The following is a 7,091-nucleotide window of genomic DNA, read 5'->3' on the forward strand; positions in this document are numbered from 1 at the left end:
CCTTCTGCTCCATCAGCCTTTCCTCTCTTCACATACTGAGCCGGAATTGTTCCCCGTGAAATCATACTTTAAACCCTTTTAGAGTACAGAAATGCAGAATGCTGCAGTTAAGATAGCTGGAGCAGATGAGACCCCCCAAGCCTCCCCTCTCTTCAAATATTACAGCACTATCATACCAAACAGCATTAAACGGCACTGTTTATTTGGCCCTGGCAAATGAGAGGTGTTAACCAAAGGAAGGACTGACAAATGGAGGGATGCCGAGAACAACAAGAGCAGGCAGTCTTAGGAGATGCTAATCCAGCAACTGAAAGCATCGAGCTGACTGGGAGGTTAATGGAAGGAAGATTTGTACAGGAGAATTTACTCTAATCTAATCCTTCAACAGCCATAATGCGATGACACTTGGAGCCCCACTCAGCAAGCCCTATTTTTGACGTTTAGGGCATTTCTTAGCAGATGCAATTAAGGCTCTAATCTTAAATCCTCGGGAGGAAATAAATCTTAGGCCTCAAAGTTAGAGGCCTTGTCTAATCAGTCATTTTCTCTCCTGAGTGACACAGTGACATCAGCTCCTGTACCTGCCCTCAGTGTTGTATGCTGAACTCCCTCCAGCAGTTCTCTAGCTCTGAACAGCCTCAGCAGATGGCACCTATGACTCTCCTGGGCCTCCGGGACCTCGGCTACTCTCTCCACCAGTTTCTTCTCCCAGCACGTCAGTGACATCTCAGTATCAGACCCTCTCAAAAAGGCAGCCTCTGCAATATATTTAACCACATACTTCCGTCTAGAGCAGAAGTTTCAACTGTGGCAAATGCCATGCTGCAACCATCACTGCCTTCAACAACTTTATGGAGAGATCAAGGGGGAAATATGGCCTTTACAGAAGAACTAATAGAGGCATTGATTTAGAGTAGTTTTTTTGCAGTCACCCCCTGAGGAACATAACTGCCCAGAAATATGGTTATCCCTGCCCTAAGCTCAGCATTTTGCTCTGATCCCCTCCCCTTTCCACACTAGCCCCTACCAGCAGGGAAAGGGCTAAGTGTGGCCAGCAAAGCAGCATCACAAGGTTCTAGGACTGGCATGCCGGCCAGCGAAGAACAGGGACTTGCTGTTTCAGACCACCTGCATATTCAGCCTGTTCACCAATAAATTAGGGTTGGTTCTCTTGGGAGGTGCTTTTTGAAGCCACGGGAACTAAAAGTACACTTAAAAATTGATGAAAGCTGAGATTCTGCACACACTAGCAAAGCTTCATGCACCAGACAAACACACTGTGCAAATTAATTTGGACACATAGGCCATGCTTATTTAACTCCCTTTTCTACAGATATCTTCTCACAAGGACTGGATTGGCATCCTTTATGGTCCCTGAGTGCACTTAAGTTCTGCATATTTCCAAAAGTGCTATTACTGCTTTACATAAAAAGTGATCATCAAGTTTGTTCTTTTTTTCTGTCATTCCAACATTTTAAGAACATTGCAACAGCCTTCCCAAAAGACAAGAGAGACTGATGCGGCACGAGACAAAGAGCCAAAAATCGTGTTCCAAGGAGCACATGCTGAGGCCTGTCTGCGTGATGGACCACAAAGGCCTGGGGACAGATCCCAGGCAGCACAGAGACAGGTGGAATACTACCGCGGGTTTGTGTTAGCTGCATTTTCCCCACCATTTTGCAAAGCAATCAACAGCTTGGAGCTGCGGACTGAAAGACAAGAGGAAAAACCTGCCTCAATGGTTATTTTGTCTCTTCCAATCCCCAAAAGCTATATTCCCCCTTCTGAGGGTATTTTAGGTGTTTCACTGCCTGGCCCAGCAACAGAAGCAATCTGACATTTGGTTCCCTTTCCAAAATACTTTGGATTAGAGCACCGTTATCAACACATCCATTTTTAAATGCTGGACTATGACTAGTCCCAGGAACACCACTGCTTCCCAGAGCAGTTCTGAACAATGAAGAACTGAGAGCATCGCATCTGGTGAGCAGCTCTGGAGCAGGATTTCACTTGCACTGCTGCCGACTGCCCTCAGCAGCTCTCCTCGCCAGGAGAGTGGGAAACGTTTTCAGGTTGAAATCTGAATTTAAGATGGATTAATTCAATGGCGTTGAATTTAAAGCCAAAACCACCACCCCCCCCAAAAAAAAACCCCAAAACTGACATAATTGGGGATTGTTTTGTAAGTACCTAAAGGAGATTAAATGAAAATATTAAAGTCAGTTTAATAACAATCAATTCCAAAGAAAAAGTCAGCAGTTCTATTAGAATACTAAAATAAAATGCTTCAGCCTCTCCCCAATGAAAACAGCCAAAAAACTTCAAAATGTCTCTTCAATTTTTTCCCTCCCTTATCATTCACTTCACCCTCTCCCTTTTTTGTGCATCAAACTATTAGTCTGCTCAAAATTCATTTTTTCTTCTGCAAATGTACCATTTCCAAGTTGAATTGAAATCTTATTTCAAACTTCAAGCTTCCAGAAAAGCAAAGTATTCAAGACACCACTTCTAAACTAAAAGCAACCTTACATCCATAACAATACACACTTCTCCTAAAAGACAGTCAGACTAAAAGGAGATCATCCATGAAGAGCAGTGACCCATGCAGTTCTGACCAGCGCGTGCAGCGTGGTTTCCTACTCCCAACATTTTGGTAGCACCAAGAAGGACCTGGATGCCACCTAGTGCTGTTCCACTCAGGCTTTAATCATATAGAAATGCAAACGCTTATTTTTCCCATCTTTTACAGGCTTAGCACATCTTGCATCAGGCTGGCTTATCATCACTCCAGCAGGTGCCTTTGGAAGATCCAGGGATGTGCAGCCAAAGCCTCCTGCACGCTCACGAGCACGCTGGGTGCCAAGCAGACTGTTGCAGTTCTTCTGCTTGCAGTTTCTAGCACTAATACACCTTAGAAAAAATCATCTAGAATAAGCAAAGATTGGCAAACTAAGTTAGAATTTATGGAACCTGGGGGTGGGGGGGAGGAGTGACAACCCCTGGAAGCGCCAAGCTCGGAAATTGTTATCACACCCCTTCACGAAGCAGCAGCAAGCGCAGATTTCAGTGCCTTACAAAAGGAGTCTTCTGTGGCATTAGTTACAGAGAAATTTACTTACAGATAGAGGGAAAAACCCTTCCTCTAAACATGAAAATATTTCACTGGAAATGAGGAGACTGTAGAAAAGGAATTGTCACAAACTCCTTTTATTTAAAGGTAAAGTCATTTAGTCTGAAGCACCCACCAGAGTTCACATTTTTCCAGAACAGCCTTCCCTTCACCCTATTAGTTTCCTTTTCCAAGTCTTTAATTGTATCTACAAACCCTATGTCAGCTATGCATCTTGTTTTGAGGAGCCTGAACGCATGATAAAGCTTCAGAGAACCGCAGGTTTGGAGAGGACCCAAGCTCCTTCCAACCTACAAGCGCTGGAAGCCAGTCAGCTGAAACGGTGACTACAAATACCCGTGTCCCTACGTTCCCCGAGTTCACACCATGAAATTTTTTGCATTACAGAAATCTCTGAACCAACACAGCGCAACTCCGGCAAAAGCAGATTCTACCAACCTTCGCTGTCAACCCTCCTTCCCAGAAAATCCAGGTTCAGCTGGGGGCAGAAAACATTTCTTTGATCTGATTACGGGAACTTCCAGCTTGAGGCAGCTGAAACGGTCATCGGTTCCTGTACCAGACAGTCAGTGTGATATCATTTCACAATCTGACTTACCTCTACACCACCTTTTTGGGAAGTGTCACAAATGGTTTCACCCAATTCAGAGCGGGAAGATTTTTAATACTTTCATTGATGTGGACATGAAAAAGATTCTTGTTGATGCCAGTTTCCCACAGCAACTGTTGCCGTGGTTATAAATCATTTATTGCCCCCCGTCGGCCAACAGCTGAATATAAAGAATGAGTTTACTATGTGCGAGAGAGCATGACAAATGCACAAGCCCGCTCCTTCTGAAACACGCCATCAGGCACCGAAATATTGTTGACTGTTTTATTGCAGGGACTTTGGGAAGTCACTAAAATAACCAACAGACAAGTGCTCTCTAATGTTGATGAAAGCAAACAGTCCTCCAACCCACAGATGCAGAGATCAAGGGGGTCCTAAGCTTGTGTGTGCAGTAACCATCGCGGGAGGAACCTAGGGACAACCCCCTCCCCTCCAAGCCCCCATGGAGCTTAAGGGAAGTATTTTCTTCTCAAGGACAAAATGCACCATTAATTCCTTAAGATATTCCTAAATAACTTAGAGTGCTCATTACTGAGCCAAGGTATTTGAAATAACCTAGTTAACCCCATCTCTGTGATTAGAAGAGCTTTGGATAGGCTCCAGGTCTGACCATGACTTCACTTCCTCTCCTAGATAACGTGAGATTCACTCACACAAATCTTATTTATCTCTCATACCTCCTTGCTGAGCAATTTTGTATCTTGGTGCCAAAACAGAAGCAGAGATGACGGCATTTGGACAAAATTTTCCTCATGCAGAGGCCCAGGCTCTGTTCCAAGCGGGATTTTCTTTATTATCACCTTGATTTTGCAAGGGCTGGGTATAAGGTAGTTTTCAAGAAAAGATCCAAAAAAGAGACTATGTTTTAGGCAGCAGTTGAGTCAAAAACAATCATGCTGGCAACAACCAAACACATTTTGGCAAGTTATTTCCTCTTTTCAAGTGCAGTGGCTTCCCACACATTATTTCTGCAACCCCAACAGGAAGTGGATCTCTCTCTCCAGTTCAAAACAAGCCCTTATAGATGTTTAAATGAACTGAAAAACACCACAGCTGTCACAACACAAGAGCTGAGGCCTCCAGACACCATAACTTAATATCACACACTACCTGCTTTACAAGATCATCTCCAAACCACAGCTCCAGCAGCCCTCCTGGTGACTCCAGGTCCTCTGCACACCCAGTTAGAGAGCTTAGGGACCTGCATGCTGGGAGGTAGATGGCAAGACTGATCCCAAACCCAATCCCAAACTAGAAGGGATGGCCACCTGGCAACCAGCCAAAGTAGCAGTCACTCACTTTTAGCAGACTGGAGGTGTAGGAATAATTTTTCCTTCAGGGTCAATCATACTGCTCGCTAAAGCAAAACTGAGGTTTTAAGCCGCCCACCATAAATTAACTCACAAAATATCTGGCTTTCCTACAAACCAGGGAAACGGAGAGTCTCCTGGATGGTTCATCAAGGTCCCACAGCTGTGACTTTGGACACACCTGCAAGGAAACAGTGTCTGCCACAATCATCTCTCTCCAGCCCCCTCCTTCCAGGGAGCCCAGAACCAACACCCCAAAGGCCACAGATGAGTTTCTAGGAGACTTAATTTTCTAAGAACTAGTTGTGCATCCTAAATCTTTCCTTCTTTTTTCCCTTTGCACGTCCTCCTCCTCCTCTACCCTGTCTCCAACAGGAGGTTTTGCTTTTGTTTGCTTCTTCTTAACCAATGCCATTGAGATAGTTATTTTGGGACAAAGAAGCCATTAGCAAAAGTAATTTAAAGGATGAACCAAAAAAAGTTTGGGTTTTTTTTAAAAAAACAATTAAATCACTTCCCATAGCATGCAGGCAGACCAAAAGCAGAACATCCATACTCCAAGTCCTTACACAGCAGAACCTTTAACAGACACAGGTGCACATCCCACACAGGCAGCTTATTCCCCTACCAAACTTCCGAGAATCAGATAAAACACCAAAATATTTAGCAAGAGAGGCAACAAGCACCTCTTGCACCAAGTCCTGGTGTAGTACTAAGTCCCTTTGGAAATAGGACCATAACAAGAGGCGAGAATGGGAGCCACACTGTTTTACAGCAGGATGCATGTAGCAACAATGCGATTATGCCATCCTCAAAGGCGAAAGTCACAGGTTGCTCTTGCTGCCCGGTAATCCAAGGAATTTTTGTGGAGCTGGTGTGACACCCCCTGGCCATCTATGGTATTGCTCCTTATCACATTCAAAGTTTATTTACCTCTATGACCTGGAAATAAGGCCGCCACCACATGCAAAACAGCAAACAAAAATCCCTTACGCTGTGCAGTGGTGCCTGGACAAACGTTAAATAAACACCTATAAGTGGGACACAATACTAGTTAGGCATTTATTTTCACAGCATCTCAGAAATGAAATAAAAGCCCAGCTTTACAAATTATTAAGACACTAAGTAACAAATTTGTTAAAAACCCTCCAAAGACAAAGCCTCCAACTGCTGTCCTTCTAGCTCCAGCTCTCCAAAGACAGAACGCCTCTTCCAGCTTTGCCAACGACACAATCCCCTAAGCCTCCAGACAATGCTGCGACCCCAGTGCAATCCCCAAGCACTGGACAAACCAACGGACAGGACTGAAACGTAGGAAGCTAAGAAATCGGTAACAATAGATGCTTTGCAGAACACTGTAACCTTTTAGGTTGGCTTCCTCCTCCACTAGAAATCTGCTTTCTACAAACCGCATTTCACCCTTAACCACGAGCCTCTCTCTCAACAAACACCACAGGACAGGTATTTGGTAAAGGAGATGTATATTTATTCACTTTACAAAGAGGGTGGTATTTAGTTGCAACAGCTCCATTTATAGACAAATATATTATTGTACATTATAGTGGTGAATGGCTCAAACCTTTACCTTGTTTTGCTCTTAAAAATGTGTTTGCACCACTTCAGCTTCCATTAGCTGAGCAAATAGCTGTCCTTGTTCTGCCACTGAGAGATTAAAAATCCGTAATAAAGGTATAGCTGTGCGCTACGTATTCACAAGCATTCACCTTCTCGTTTCCCTGTGTTACTCCCCTCTCCCCACCCAATTCAACACAGTCTATCCTCTGGGTTAGCATTAAACTTATATACAGCCTCCATTAAAACAAAATTAGGAGCCGGTGATAGTTCTAATGTCCTTTTGAAGCACAAGAAAAGTCATTGATTTATACATAGAAAAGTCTTGAGTTCAAATTTGTTAAAAAAAGAAAAAGCCATTTTTAAGTCAGGTTGGCATTTAGATATTGCCAAGGCATGGCTAAACCAATGGAGGATGGCGGGGGCGGAGGAGAAAAGAAATTCAGTAGAGATTTTAAATATTACAAAA

The sequence above is a fragment of the Calonectris borealis genome, chromosome 3 (genome assembly GCF_964195595.1).
Source record: "Calonectris borealis chromosome 3, bCalBor7.hap1.2, whole genome shotgun sequence".
NCBI lineage: Eukaryota > Metazoa > Chordata > Aves > Procellariiformes > Procellariidae > Calonectris > Calonectris borealis.